The sequence below is a fragment of the Protomyctophum parallelum genome, assembly GCF_964188405.1.
Source record: "Protomyctophum parallelum genome assembly, chromosome: 20".
Lineage (NCBI taxonomy): Eukaryota > Metazoa > Chordata > Actinopteri > Myctophiformes > Myctophidae > Protomyctophum > Protomyctophum parallelum.
This window is the reverse complement of record NC_139718.1, coordinates 38,932,290-38,947,094: the sequence shown is the minus strand read 5'-3', so window position 1 is coordinate 38,947,094 and position 14,805 is coordinate 38,932,290. Positions and strand designations below refer to the sequence as shown.

Below are 14,805 nucleotides of genomic sequence, written 5' to 3'. Positions count from 1 at the left end.
AGATCTGCTATTTTTCAATAGCTAAAGCATAACATGATGCCGACACCAAAATGGGTGCCCGGTCAGAATGGGATAATATACTGTACATACAGTACATTAAGCAAGGGTTTCAGGCCGCAACGCCACATTTTCACGATTGGACCGAGTGAACTGGGGACCATCCACAATAATCATTTTTGAACCAAAATGATCACATTTGAAAGCCCCCACCCTGACAAACACTTTACTTGGAATGTATAGGTCAGGAGTCGAGGCATTACATTTAGTTTGACTAGTCGGTGCCATTGTTATATATTCGCATAACATATATTGTGGAAATAGCTACAAGCTCACACCGCCTCGCATGGCAAGGCGAGGCAATGGGATCGGCTTTTTTTCATAACTTTCTACTTATATTATGACAATTTGACCAGTGGTCAGTGGTTGACCAGTTTTTATAGTTTAAAAAAGTTTTAAAAGCCCAGGCCGTAGCGTAACGGTCTGGGCACCGGACTGGTAATCCAGTCGCAGTGTGCCGCGGGTTCGACTCCCGGACCCGACACGGCCTTTACTGCATGTCATCCCCCCATCTCTCTCCCGTTTCCTGTCAGCCTACTGTCTGTCCCTTCAAAAATCAATAAAAGGCGTAAGCCGCAAAAAAATATCTTAAAAAAAAAAAAAAAAAAGTTTTAAAAGGTCTTAAAAGTCCTTAAATTGGCACTTTGTCATCTGGGGACCCCCCACAAATCATCTGGGACCCCCCCCCCCGCCAACCAACTTCACGGAAGTATTTTCTCTATGGACAAAAACACGGGGTCCGCTTAACATCGTCTCATATAAGCGTTGTGGTCCAAAAATAAACAAGCTGTCTCGGCGTTATTGTCAGGGAGGTGTCTCTGTATCGTTTGCGACCGCCAGTCGCAATAAATATGATACTGTTTCTATGAAAATGAAACTAATTCAGCAGCGGTAACATTAGCGAGTGAAACGTCCGGGTTGACATGTTAATTCTTCAAACACAGTTCTTATATGAGGCGATCTAAAATCCCCCCTATGGGGATTGCAATGCAAATAAAAAAGTACATGAACCCGGGCCGTGGATTTGCGCCCTCTACCGATAATTGACGTCAGACTTCGGTGCTCTATTGTATTGTATTTCGTTACAGTACAGCAGTAATACTCTTATTATTATCTTGTGTATATGTTGTATTGTTGTCGCTGCACAGTGTTGTGGACCATGACGTACGAGAGTGATTCTACACAGGCTACAATCAGGTGAAGATGCTGATGTTACCATAGGGATGCTTTTTATAGTGTTGTGTCCATGCACGCACGCACACACGCACGCACGCACGCACGCACGTATGCACTTAACACACAAACATTCTCTCTCTCTCTCTGTATATTACATTTGACCTTTGACGTAAGGGCTTTGATTGCAGGCCGATGATCATTTGACCCTGCTGTGTGTGTGTGTGTGTGTGTGTGTGTGTGTGTGTGTGTGTGTGTGTGTGTGTGTGTGTGTGTGTGTGTGTGTGTGTGTGTGTGTGTGTGTGTGTGTGTGTGTGTGTGTGTGTGTGTGTGTGTGTGTGTGTGTGTGTGTGTGTGTGTGTGTGTGTGTGTGCGTGTGTCCGTGTGTGCGACAGACGGCATCAGGCTTTGCACAGATAGCAGACAGATATACAATGACATGGATATGAAAAAGATCACAGTGTAAGTCTGGGCAGAATGTCCATCCTTTGAACACTCGTAGATCGACTATTTTCGGGTCAAGGCATCTTTTAAATCAAAAGATTTCAGACCCTGTCCTTCTAACATGTTCTGCACGTCCCTGGTTGCACGTTACGGTACGGGCGCGCAACTACAGTACAGTACAGTACAACCCAGGCTTTGGGGTTAACGCTTAATAGTCATTTATAATTTACAATTTAGGCATTTAGCAGACGCTCTTAATCCAGAGCGATTTACAGTAAGCAAGAACAACACATGGTAATACATCACATACATAGAGATAGTCATCAAGGGTCATAAGTAAGCTACACACCTAACTGTAGAATATCTGTCTGTCTTTAACCCATTCTGACCTGAGATCAGATTCATACGAGGTTTCCGCCGGACACACACTGGTCTGATGAACCCATTCTGACCTGAGATAAGATTCTAAAAATGTCAGTCGCTCTTCGATTTTTCAAAAATAGCAGACCTACAAGCTCGTATCGCGCCACTCGGTGGCGCGATATGAGCTTGTAGATCTGCTATTTTTCAATAGCTAAAGCATAACATGATGCTGACACCAAAATGGGTGCCCGTTCAGAATGGGTTAGTCTACAGACCTCCATTTATTTAATGGCCTTTCTATCTCTGGGACCCACATTTATATTGTAAAATGTTAATTTAACTCTGAGAGTGTACAAATGGAAACCGAACGGACCCGTTGGGGTCTGTTTGGAGTTACAAACCCATAAGGGTTTCAAACTGTCATTGAGCTGGCGACCCCCTGGAACTCCCTCAAGGACCCCCGGGGGTCCCCGGACCCCACTTTGGGAATAGTTTTAGCCTTTTGCAATTTGCATACGTGCTATGGCAAGTGCTGAATTGGAAAGAAAAGTCAAAACAAATGGTAAAACGTATGTCCTGACCTAAACTGTACATGTCCTCACACAACCATGGCAATACAAACAGAGACACAACCTTTAGTGTTTTTTTGTTGTTGTTTTTTTGCCGTGTTTTGTGTTTTTTTCCATTTCATTGTTAGATCCATGCTGCTTTGGTTTGCCTGCTGCCATTTCTGGGTGTGAAACGAACAGGTGGATCAGCACGACATCAGGGGGCTGTAGCTCCACAGTCCACAGCCCTCTGATAGAGAGAGAGAGAGAGAGAGTGTGTGTGTGCGTGTGTGTGTGTGTGCGTGTGTGCGTGCGTGAGATTGTTGGCTTTTGAGGAGAAGTGTCCCAGCAGCAACAGCTCCAATGTGCTGGACAGGTGGTTGGAGAACAGACTCGTGCGGCGATGCAAAGAGCGCCAATTTAAACACTTAGTGATATTGTTCGGGCAGAACAATTACGGCGTTTCCCGAATGCAAATCGTTCACACTGACGCAGGCGGCCAAGCGCTAATCACGGCGACATGCTGACGTGTTGCGTGTTGTGTTAGGTTTCTGTTGCGTAACTTTTTTTCCCCCTTTTGGACCGTGGCGAACACAGCACATCACATCACGCTGTGGAATCGAGACCGCTTATACCCATTTAGACCTGAGGCCGATTCTTTAAAAAATAAAAAAGGCTTCTAAATCATGCCAGTTTTCTGAAAAACCTATGTTTCTATGTCAGTGGTGCTCAACCCTTTTCATGTGAAGGACCCCCAGAATTATCTGTATTTGTCTGCGGACCCCCATCTGAAAATATGTTTTTCCAGGGACCAAAGATTTTTGTTAAAATCTTTCGCTCTGAAAGAACATATACCGGTAGTCAAAGATTTGCGACACATTTTCACGATAAAAATAAATAAATAGCAGATCTACAAGCTCGTAGCGCGGTACTCAGTGCCGTGCTATGGACTTGTAGATCCGCTGTTTTTCAACAGCTAAAGTATAACTTAATGCTACTATAATGCTTAACCCATTCTGAACGGGAACCCCTTTTGGTGTTAGCATTATGTTATGCTTTAGCTATTTAAAAATAGCAGATCTACTGTACAAGCTACGAGCTTGTAGGTCTGCTATTTTTGAAAAATCGAACGACATAGAAACATAGTTTTTTCAGAAAACTGTCAGGATGTAGAAGACCTTTTTAGAATCTGATCTCAGGTCAGAATGGGTTAAAACACCAAAAGGGGTTCCTGTCCAGAATGGCTTAACCAACTGACCGTCGGGGGTCCCACAGGGCTCCATTCTTGCTCTGCTCCTTTTCCAGCTCTGCAAACTAATCTACAATCTCGCAGCCCGTTGCATTGCGAAGCGCTGTGAGCTTGTAGATTGGCTATTTCCGCTGAGCATATATTCCCAACAGAAAGGGGACTCGATCAGGCATGTGGTTACTCACTGAAAATGTGCACGTCTAAATATAATTCATGCAACCATACAATCTACTGTATAGGCATTTAGCAACTTTTAGATTTACAGTAAGCGATTTACAGTAAGCAAGGCAAACACAAGGTGATTACATCAAATGCATAGAGCACCGATGTCTGACGTCAATATCGGCAGAGGGCGCTAAGTCCACGGGTTCATGCACTTTTTATTTGTATTGTAATCCCCATTGGGATTTTAGATCGCCTCATATAAGAACTGTGTTTAGAAAAATAAAACAAATCATCCCGGCTGTTTCACTCATAATATGGTTATGAACATAGACTGTAAAAAATATGGACAAAGCGTTCCCCGGGTCTAACATGGACGTAAAATGAAGCCTGTTATTCCTGCACTGTAAGTCGCCATCTTTCTAGATCCGTTTTGGGCCCAGCTGGCCATTGGCTGGCTCCGTTTGGGCCCAGCTGGCCATTGGCTGCCCAAACAACGAGGCGGGACTTCCCCCCTTCTTCTCCGTTGGTTTTTATTTTGACTCGAGTGGGTGGGGACTCCCGATCATAGACTGTAACGGTAGCCACGCCCCTCAGAACATACGCGACTTTATGGTCATTTATTTTATAAATGGGACCATAATTTTCCAAAAAGAATATTATGACATTAGAAATGAGACTTTAAACTAGTGACTGGAAGCAGAAAGTATTCATGACCAACCATGTTTATTAAGGTAATACAGTCTAGGTGAAGTTGGGCCCAAATACATGGACTTCTATGGGGCTATGGGTTTTTTTGGGTCCAGTGACAGCGCCACAACAGGCCATTATATGAACTTTCAGGAGTTTCAGGCTTCACAAAATATCTGTCTGACTGCCCCCCTGGTTATGAAGAATCAACTGACTGAGAGAAAACGCTAATGCTACTGAATTAGTTAAATTTTTGCTAGAAACGGATATATATATAGATATAATATGACTGACTGTCGTAAACGATACAGAGACACCTCCCCGGCAATATTGCCGAGACAGTTTGTTGATCTTTGGACCACAATTCTTATATGAGACCATTTTTAGTGGACCCCATGTTATTCTCCATAGAGGAAAACGTCCATGAACCAGGATGAGCGAGTGACGTCATGACTTCGACGCTCTATAGAGACAGTGTTGTGCCTCAGTAATCTACAGTAGGATCACACGTAAACCAATAACCTATCATCAGTCTAAATATATCAGAAAATAAATCATGTATAGGCTGTATAGGAATCGTCTTCCAGTGACATCATCATTAGGCAGATTGTTTTTAAACCATTTTCATTTTCATTATCGTGAGAACGATGGCTTCCATTTTCGCATTGCAATTCTTCAGGACTAGAAAGCCTGCAGTTTCCATTGGCTTGTATTCCCCATCGATGATGTCACTGGAAGACGGTTTCTGAACTGCCCACAGCCCTCCTATGAGACAGTAGAAAGAAATTGCACCATTTTTTTCATGATTATTACTTAGTGAGGACCTATTATATGAAGATAGGTTGAAAAGTGGTGAAGTGGTCCTTTAACCCATTCTGACCGGGCACCCATTTTGGTGTCGGCATCATGTTATGCTTTAGCTATTGAAAAATAGCAGATCTACAAGCTCATATCGCGCCACCGAGTGGCGCGATACGAGCTTGTAGGTCTGCTATTTTTTTTGTTGAAAAATCGAAGAACGATCTGAACGATCTGATCTCAGGTCAGAATGGGTCAATCAGTGTCCAGTGGAAACCTCGTATGAATCTGATCACAGGTCAGAATGGGTTAAAATATACCAGTAAAAAATGGGAGTACTTTTTCCACCTACTGAGCAGTAGTAGTTGGGTAAGTGACTAGCGAGCGGGAGGCGGCAGAACTGTGCGCCTCGAGATAAAAGGTGCGAGTTCTCATCCATGTCTTCTGGCAGAGGGCCTCTCCCCGCCGCACGGAGCCCTGCATGCCTGATAAGCACCCAGTGTGAAATCGGAGGGTTTTCCCCTCCGTTCCGTTCCGTTGTGTTGCTGCTGCTAGCGGTAACCTGCTATAGCGACCTTGACATGCTAGAGCAGAGCCCAAACCCTGTGCCAGATGTCCGGGTCCGATGCCGAGCTTCATGTCGAGGTCTAGGACTCGACATCGAGACATAGAGAGAGAAATCCTTGATTTGATGCTTGTGGATGGTAACCTGAAGGCTCACCCCAAAGATTACTCTCCCCCCATTTGTATCTGCCGACTAAATGATAAAAAAAAAAGAAAATAGCAGATGTACATAGATCTGCTATTTTATTTTTATTTTATATACAACACACAAAAAAAAAAATCTAAAATGACACGGATGCTTTCCCGGTTTTTATTGGGTTAACCCATTCTGACCTGAGATCAGATTCATACGAGGTTTCCACTGGACAGACACACACTGGTCTGATGAACCCATTCTGACCTGAGATCAGATTTAAAAAAATTCAGTCGTTCTTCGATTTTTCAAAAATAGCAGACCTACAAGCTCGTATGAGCTTGTAGATCTGCTATTTTTCAATAGATAAAGCATAACATGATGCTAACACCAAAATGGGTGCCCGGTCAGAAATTCAGAATGGGTTAAAAACAGTGCTTGTATTCTTGTATTCGTTTTCACTGAGGACAACATTAGAAATACTTTTAGGGTTAGGAATAGTTTTTACTGAGCTTACGTTAAGGAATACCGGGTATAGAGACCTATCCGAGGTCGCCGGATTTGCGCCCCGGAGCGACTGTGTTTTCTGGGGCGAGCCTTTTCGTATTCTCTTAGATCGGCTATTTCGATCGCATTCTCGGTGCGTGACACCGACGGGCAACTAAGCAGCTGAACCAATGACCCGGTGACATGATAAACACAGCGTGACGTTCATGCAGGTACGTTCACACACCGTCGGTGCGTAAATGGGTGCATGTAATGCACATTCTAAAGCGCTTAGGATAAAGGCTCTGAAAAGAATCACCATTTAGCATTTATATTGGAACTACGGTATGTCTTTATGGCCATGTATTTACACAGCCTGAGCGCTCTCTCTCTCTCTCTCTCTCTCCTTTTATGGGGAAGATCCAGTAACTCCTGTGCTCCACGCGTGTTGAGTGTGTCGCGGTGCGTGCAGCTGTGGCGGTGTCGTATTGAATAAGACAAGCGGGTTTACCAGAATCACTGCAAAGTCTCACCACGGTGGCATCGCGTGGCTTATCCACGGCACATAACAAAGAAGTCCATGTTTAACCACTTGAGCCCCTGCATCCATCCATATTCAGGGGGGAACACAAGTAAGACGCGCAAACGCGGGAAGCGAACGCAGCTCGTACATTTTATTTTATTTTTAAGTTATGTTTATTTTTCAAGTTATTTTTTTAGTGTGTATGTGTGCGTGTGTGTGTGTGTTTTCTTTACGTTTTTTTTTACGTTTATTTAAGCCCTCTGGTGGCGGGCGGGTGGTGTTACAGCGTGACACACACACACACACACACACACACACACACACACAGACAGACAGACATGTTCTGCTAGGTCTCATAGTTAGCGAATTAGGCAAAAATAGCCAATTTACAAGCTTGTACCGAGCTAACTCAGGTCAGTTTCACCAAGTCTAGAGAGTTTAATGGCTCCTGTTTTTACAGTACATGAGTCGTGCTCAAAACTTTTCATGTCAATGAACCCCCAAAATGTATATGGCGTCGCCTATCAAAATAGCCAAGTATAAAAAATGGTGGCAGGCAGGCATGCAAGCTGTCATAACGTAAGCTCAGCTTGTGTTTGCACAGTATTTGTGACTGTTGCCCATCAAAGCAGCTGGCATGTTGCTGCGTTTATGTCTTTAGCTGCGTGACCACAGCGTATGGCAGCAGGGCAGGCACACACTCTGTTGTAGTACAATGACGGTGCTTGCCAAGAAGAACAAGTCGAGACTGTGGTGCTGTTCTTACAAAATGAGTGTACGGAGATTTAGAATCGAGGTCCAGAAGGCGGCTACTTTTAATGCTTTTGTGTAATGCTGTAGCGTGATCAAGTGGGGCTTAACGGCCTACTTTTTTTTACGAGAGAAAGAAAGTTAGAATAATGGACATGGGTGGTTTCTGCCCAACAAAAGCGACGATGTCCTAGTCAACGGTCGGTCACACGTCTCATCTCTCGACGCAGTGATGTGACTTCGCAGAGCTATAGAATTATCATACTGTAACCTGTCTGTTAAAATGAACCTTCCATTTCATTGGTGAAAGAACCGTCCGCTGATGAACTGAATACTGAAATGTATAATTACCACGACCCAAGAAGTGCATTATACTCTCCTCTCCCTTTCCGATTGGCCCTTTTATTGAGGTGTGAGATAGCTATAGCGGTCTTTCACGGTTCCGCCATGCACCGCTGCACAGGGGTGTGTGCGTGTACGCGCGCGTGTGTGGACCTTAACACATTCAAACCTGACGAGGCCGGTTCTACAAATGCATGCCTTTCTAAATCGGTAGTTCTCCATTTTTGTCGTGCCAAGTACCCCCCGAAATTATATATATTTGCTGCCGACACTTTGGGGATAAAGGGTAAGGCGCGCCCAAGATAGGGCCCCATATCTACTTGCTCAGACGCTACGACGTAAAATTCTCCATTCACTGTCGATGGGAATTTTATAAGTAGGACAACGTTTGTGAACATACACTAAAAGCTAAAATGCCACGGATGCTTCCCCAGTTTTATTGGGTTAAAACCATATTGAATTTCAAGTCTTAAGAACTATTGTCATTCTCCCTTCGGGTGGCAGCATCTTTTCATCAAGGCCAGTGTCCCCTGTGCAGATACCATCGGCTATTACAATAATTGGCATTATTTTTCAAAGCCCCCCCACATGCTGTACGTTGTGAAAGGATTTGTCTCCGTCATCTTGGTTTTTTTCTCTCTCTCACTTCTTTTGGTGGGAAGGGAATAGAGGATCCTGACACAAGTTTTGTCACCATTACAGGCGTCCTCCTTTCGCCAAGGTTTCTGTCAGATTAGGAGAAGTAAATTGGTGACACGTTGAACATCGCCGTGGTGGAAATAGTACTGATTTCTTCTTATTTTTTTTTTAATGTTTTTTTTTGGCTTTATTTTTTATTTTTTTATGGAGGTACAGACAGTAGGCTGACAAGGAAATGGGGAGAGAGATGGGGGGAAGACATGCAGTAAAAGGCCGTCGGGATCGGGAGTCGAACCTGCGGGACACTGCCAGACTGGATTACCAGCCAAGGTGCCTGGACCATTGAGCCATGGCCCAGGCTCTTTCTTTTTTTTTTTAACTTACGTAAGTAACAGTGTTGGGCAGTAACAGAGTTACTATAGTTCCATATTACTGTAATATTATTACTTTTCCCAGTGACGAGTAAAGTAAGTTCAGTCAGACAACTCCCGAATAGATTTACCCATATTTATTGAATACATGAGAATACAGTGTACATGTGATATTAAACTTGGCGTTCGGCTCTGCTGCATTTTCTCCCTGCTCGGCACAATTAAACACCATTCTGAAATATTAAGAGCAGGGAGATAGATATACAATAAACCCCCATGGGGGACATAAATACAGAGCCCACCGGTGGTGGTGGGAGCAAACATCACATAACAACCAGGAACCATATGCAGAGGAAGCTCTGAGAAGGAAGTGAAGTGGTCACGTGACTGGGCTGCGCCATGACACTTTCATGGGAGCCAAACTACCCGGAAGTTTGGCAGAATGCATTGGAGTCAATGAGAGCTGATGAGCACGAGTATGACTGAGTACCAGTAGGAGCGCTGTTTGACAGAAACAGAGAGATAGTATTAGTGCTGCACTATAGAGTTCTCATTTTCTGCCCGAACCCGACCCGGCCCGGCCCGACATTTTAGGGCCGGGCCGGGCCCAAAAAATATGCTAATTAGACGGTCCGGGCCGGGCCTCGGGCTCTGTGATTTTCCGTGATTTTTTATTTTTCTTCTTTTTTCAAAAATGTTATTATAATAAAAATAGCAATTCTGTTATTTGTGTAATGTGTAGGCTATATAGCCTACAAGTAAGTATTTATTATGAAGAGGGCTGCGCTATGGCGATTCACTTGTGACAGGAGGAAGACGGAGGAGTGGAGGCGGGGGGCTTGGAATGGATTACTGACTGAGAGAAGTGAACGGTGGGGTGGTTGTTTAATGTTTATACCGCTGGCTGGCCTCTGGTTTGCGGCGCACCAAATGAGCTTCTGCTTCAGTTCATAATGCTAAATGTTTTATAAATCAATCGGATTATCAAACGATAGACTGCAACATGACAAAAACAGTTGCACTGAGCCATCTCGTTAAACCCAGCTGGCTGCGATGAATAACCTAATCATTAGACCTAATCAACGTCATATAGTCACCAACCGATCCATATAATTCTGTAGTGTATGATCTGACCACGCAATGTTACAGTCCACTGCAGGCTACAGGCTATTTGATTTACAAAATGATTAGTATTATAACCGCCGTCCCTCAGTGCGGCAGCGGCGCACCTCGTTATATGTGCTCGATTTAAAATAACAGAGCTCAGCTGTCTCTAAGCTCTAAGCTCGAGACACGCCATGAGCGGGTGCATGGATATATATGTACAGTAGGCTATGTTTGTTCTTTTGGACACCGAACGGGGACGATACTTGGGGTCTTGGACATAGCTTCACTTCAGAGGAAACGGGGAGCTACTCACCAGTCACCACCACTGGATATGGAATCCATTAGAATGATATGGAAATGGTAGGCTACATTAACAGTCTAACGTGAGCTACATAAATCCTTTATTTCGCCGATAAGTCCATTGAACTCCGTTCTCACTCTCACACAGACACACACTGAAAGAAGCCACTTTATTGCATGGCCAGCGCAGCGTGTGTCTGTGTGTCAGCGGTTCACTGACGGCGCATGCTGCTGCGCTGGCCATGCATTAAAGTGGCGTTCTTTTTTTTCTTTGTCAGGCTTTATAGGGCTTCGGGCCTAACATTATGGTATTTTTTAGGGCCGGGCCGGGCTTCGGGCTGACCCAGTTAGGGCCGGGCCGGGCCGGGCTTCAAATTTCGGGCCCGATGAGAACTCTACTGCACTAATACTTGCCTGCTAATGAGAGAGAGAGAGAGAAAGAGAGAATGCATTGGAGTCAATGAGAGCTCAGTGAACAAACATGAACAAACATTATTTATGAACAATTGAGACCTTTTGTAAAGTAATCACTTCTGGGAAATAACAGAAGACATGTAACACATTATTGTCTGCTGTGTTGTTATTCGATGTGTACACTGTGTAATTTTTATAGAGGTATGGTATCTCTATAGAAATAGAGATACCATAAAGTACAAAGTACATTTCTGAACGCACCAAGTCTCGCGAGACCTGTTTCCTGTCCTGTTTAGATCCTCAGATTAAATTATATACTGTGCACTCTGTGCACATCGAAAAGTAAGTGATTAGAAAACAACCTGTGATATGTCTTCTGTTATTTTCCAGAAGTGATTACTTTACAAAAGGTCTATTCATGAATAATGTTTGTTATGAGCTGGTCCAGCCGGCTCCATTCACTGCCATGTATTCATTGCACTTCCTGTGTGAGTTTGGCTCCCATGAAAGTGTCCATGAAAGTGTCATGGCGCAGCCCAGTCACGTGACTTCCCTTCCTTCTTAAGGCTCATACATAGTCTGGATTTTCGGTGGTTAGGTGACCACCGAACTACAACATGACGTCACGAGCCACGGTGGAGAGCAAACCACCGCCACCGCTCCAGCCCTTCTCTCTGTTTTTACTCACCACCGCTCAACGTTATTCGGTGGTCAGCTCACCACCGGAGCGGTGGTCACCTCACCACCGAAAAACCAGACTATGACTTGGAGGAAGGCAGGAAGAGTATGCAGACTGGTGAGCTTAAGTAGCCCACCCAATTGGTCAGCTGACTGCCACATCAGCGAATGACGTGTGGGACTTGCACACACTTACACACCCACATAGTAATGCAGCATGTTAACCCCTTGAGTATAGTACAGTATGTGCCTTTGAGCATGGCATGAACCCCCTCGAGTATGTCTGCATGAACTAACTCCTATTATTAACTAACTATTATTACTATTTACTTTATTTTTGTTTTGTTGGCTGCCATTTGAAAACATTTCATTTAAAAGGTAGAGAGAGATTGCTGCTTTATTATTTTATAGCCTTTTTGGCTGATTGGTGACTCTTCTTAATATTCGTATTCAAACAATTGGATTCAGTTCTAAAATAAGCTGATTTAACAGATTGTGGTGTTCTACGTTCCCTTTTTTGCGGGTGGGGGGGGGGGGGGGGGGGGAGTAATATATAATATCAACAGTCTGTCTTGAGTAGCCTCGGAAACCCAGACGTTTTTATTTCGAGGGAGAAAGAAAAAGTCTGGGTCCGAGTCCACTTCAATACGGCATAGAGTAGCGCAAACATCGCTCACTCTCTGCTGATTTCTGATCGTCTGCACCTTTGTTAAATTGACACACACACGCACACATGTACACACACACACTCCGCTCTCTCTGTCGCTCTAAGTAATTAGTCTCATGTCGTGCAGCTGCGCATAGTTTCTCCCGGCGGATCCTGCCGGGAGCTGCCTATGCCATAGAAAGCATAGGTGAGTTCCAGGCTAGTCTTGAGAGACTAGGCTGCCTCAAAAAGTTCAGAGACTGTTGCTTTATTTCATTGTTTGTTATTTATGTATACAATTTATAGGCCTATACTGTCTGTTTTGAGATGCTGCAGCCATGTGTGTGCAGTTCAGATTGTCGATGTTGAATTCCAAATATATGCAGAATTATGTAGCAGAAAAAGACTGATGAGAGACTGTTGACTATTTTTGTTTCATATCCTGCAATTATTCAATTTGGCTGATTGGAGACTTCTTATTCCAATGAATTGGATTCAGTTGTAAAAGGAGCTGGCTAAACATATTGTGTTCTTTTGCGGGTGGAAGGGGCCTGGGTGAAAAGTAATATAAAGTAGTATGTTTGTTCTATATTACTCTTGATTCCAAGTAATAATAATAAATAAACATATTACTCTCCTGAGTAATATTGCCCAACACTGTTAAGTAAAAGTATAGCTGTAACACAATGTTGAAAGGTCCCGCATTCAAAATTTGACTTGAGTAAAAGTACAAAAGTATTAAGGAAAAGTCAAGTCAAAGACCATGAAGAGTGATGACATCAAATCACGTTACTTTCACCACAATAACTATAAGAAAGTGGATGCTTACGGGTCCTTATGGGTCCATTCTTGAGAGGCACTAGCCCCTCCCATGTCCAGCTTTGACGGTTTGTGTAAACACAACAGCTATAAGCATGTCAAAGCATGTCAAAATGTTAATGTTATTTTTTTTTCTTTCTTTTTTCAGCCATTAATTGGTAAACGCTCCCAAAAAAATGTAGTCTCTGTGACACATCTAGGGGCCGCAATCTGCATTCAAAGATTTTCCTAGAAGCTTTGTCATTGGTCAATTTGCCTGTCTACTTCCTGATTTCTACTTCATCATTTTGACCGGGTTTTTTTTTTCGACCAATGACCAAATAAAGCTTCTAGCTATCTTTGAATGCAGCTGCTACATGTGTCACAGAGACTAACATTGTTTTGAGAGTGTTGCTGGCTGTCTGAATATCAAAAAAGAAAAAAGGTCATTAACATTTTGACATATTATTGCTTATAGCCACTTTTAACACAAACATTGAATCCCATTGACAATGAATGGCCAGCTTTGAGTGTTTGTGTAAACACAAACATTGGTTTGCTATACCGTTTCCTATGATCCAGTGTTCAATGTTGACAGTGAGGAGATGATGTATGATAAGAGAACCCTTCACTTAAAAGAAAAAGTGTTATACTTTCTTTTTTTTAAACAATATATTTATTGCATTTTTCTTTTTTTTAACAAACAGACAATACAACAAAACAATACATAATACATCAGACAATACAATTACTTAAAATGAAAAACAAACAAACAAAAAGGAAAACAATAACATACAGTACATACATAAATACAGTATAATAAAATAAGGGCACTTAGAATGGTAACAACAACAGAGTCCTTATGGCCACAAGACCAAACAGCTGCAGAGAATACAATTAGACATTTTCAGTTTCCACCATTAAATAAGATAAATCATTAACCGTAATATATTGGATAAACCGTCCCCATATCTTATCAAACATCATCTGTTTATTCTTCAAAGTACAGGCTTTCGTGTGTTTATGGCAGTTCACTTCTCTTACTATTTTAGAGACTTTTTTTCCTCCGATAACAACAGGACTGAGAGTGACTGAAGTAAACGCGTTCGCAAAGTTAATGACAGCTCTTTTCCTCATAGTCTTTATAACTCATCCAAGGTTTGACATTTTTTGAAAGAAGAATTGAGTTAAAAAAAAAGAATTGAAGGTAGGCCTATATTGAAAGTATTTAGAAGATTATCTGAAGTCAAATTTGATCATTTGAGTTTATCGTAAAGTGTGTTTATTATCTTCTGTTAATTATTTGCTCAACAATAACACTATGAAGAAGTTCTTTGATTCTAGTATGCACATCTATTTATATATATTTTTAATTTCAATCAGCTTTAATCCATCATGAATTTTCATTTCCATCTCCTCCATATCCAGCTGGTAAACTCACCTAAACACCCATATGAAACAAATATTTAGGATACTATAGCATTAATATACCTGCTCTTGTTTAAGACTTGAATGCTAGGCATTTACAATTTACATTTATAGGCCAATATTGTACTATCATTACGGTGTG

The 14,805-nt window shown here is 42.7% G+C and overlaps 1 protein-coding gene across 1 annotated transcript in view; it reads left to right on the top strand.

Annotated features, from left to right (window-relative positions):
- The window catches only part of LOC310877772 (uncharacterized protein), a gene marked incomplete at both ends in the record, with an annotated part of 412,147 nt that overhangs the window by 30,590 nt on the left and 366,752 nt on the right, over positions 1-14,805 (top strand). The gene's annotated exons all lie outside the window — the stretch shown is intronic.